The following is a 1,509-nucleotide window of genomic DNA, read 5'->3' on the forward strand; positions in this document are numbered from 1 at the left end:
GCGGCAAAGGGAAGAAGAAATCCAAACCCGTCAACAAGGACCGGTACATCTCCAAGATGTTCCTGCGCGGGGACTCCGTCATCGTGGTGCTCAGAAACCCGCTCATCGCTGGGAAATAACGGGGAATTCCTGATTGGAAACATCCTGGAACCTTCCAGAAATCCCAGAGCATCCCAGAACATCCCAGACTCCGTCATCGTGGTGCTCAGAAACCCCCTGATTGCGGGAAAATAACGGGGAATTCCTGATTGGAAACATCCCAGAACCTTCCAGAACCTTCCAGAACATCCCAGAACCTTCCAGAGCATCCCAGAGCGTCCCAGAACCTTCCAGAACATCCCAGAACCTTCCAGAACATCCCAGACATCCCAAACTCCGTCATCGTGGTGCTCAGAAACCCGCTCATCGCTGGGAAATAACGGGGAATTCCTGACTGGAAACATCCCAGAACCTTCCAGAACCTTCCAGAACATCCCAGAACCTTCCAGAACATCCCAGAGCATCCCAGAACATCCCAGACTCCGTCATCGTGGTGCTCAGAAACCCCCGATTGCGGGAAAATAACGGGGAATTCCGGATTGGAAACATCCTGGAACCTTCCAGAACATCCCAGAACATCCCAGAACCTTCCAGAACATCCCAGAGCATCCCAGAACCTTCCAGAACATCCCAGAGCATCCCAGAACATCCCAGAGCATCCCAGACTCCGTCATCGTGGTGCTCAGAAACCCCCTGATTGCGGGAAAATAACGGGGAATTATGGATTGGAAACATCCTGGAACATCCCAGAACCTTCCAGAACATCCCAGACTCCGTCATCGTGGTGCTCCGAAATCCTCTGATTGCGGGAAAATAACGGGGAATTATGGATTGGAAACATCCTGGAACCTTCCAGAACATCCCAGAACATCCCAGAACCTTCCAGAACATCCCAGAACCTTCCAGGATCTCCCAGAACCTTCCAGAACATCCCGGAACATCCCAGAACCTCCCAGGACCTCCCAGAACCTTCCAGGCTCCATCATCATTGGGAATTCCCACCTGGGATCATCCATGGAACCTTGCAGAACCTCCCAGGACCTTCCAGAACCTCCCAGAACCTCCCAGAACCTCCCAGGACCTTCCAGAACCTCCCAGAACCTCCCAGGACCTCCCAGGACCTTCCAGAACCTCCCAGAACCTTCCAGAACCTCCCAGAACCTCCCAGGACCTTCCAGAACCTCCCAGAACCTTCCGGAACCTCCCAGAACCTTCCAGAACCTTCCGGAACCTCCCAGGACCTTCCCATCCCCCCCCACCCCGGCTCATCCCAGATTTCCCCTCCCCCCTCGTTCCCGGCTGGATTTTTGGGATGGAACAGGAATTTTGGGATGGAACAGGAATTTTTGGGATGGGATTTTTGGGATGGACGGAACAGGAATTTTTTGGGATAGAACAGGGATTTTGGGATGGACACAACGGGAATTTGGGATGGAACAGGGATTTTGGGATGGGGTTGGATTTTTGGGA

At 53.1% G+C, this 1,509-nt stretch overlaps 1 long non-coding RNA gene across 2 annotated transcripts; it reads right to left on the minus strand.

Annotated features, from left to right (window-relative positions):
• Window positions 1-291: 291 nt before the first annotated feature.
• LOC117243844 lies at window positions 292-1,025 on the minus strand. Of its 2 annotated transcripts, none has more exons than XR_004495762.1 (3): window positions 793-1,025; window positions 512-626; window positions 292-461 (listed from the first exon to the last, which is right to left on the minus strand). It is a non-coding gene; the product is annotated as an uncharacterized LOC117243844 (long non-coding RNA). The 2 variants fall into 2 exon arrangements; XR_004495763.1 differs by having other exon boundaries at window positions 512-656.
• Window positions 1,026-1,509: the final 484 nt, after the last annotated feature.

This window comes from Parus major, unplaced genomic scaffold (genome assembly GCF_001522545.3).
Source record: "Parus major isolate Abel unplaced genomic scaffold, Parus_major1.1 Scaffold1278, whole genome shotgun sequence".
NCBI classification, from domain to species: domain Eukaryota; kingdom Metazoa; phylum Chordata; class Aves; order Passeriformes; family Paridae; genus Parus; species Parus major.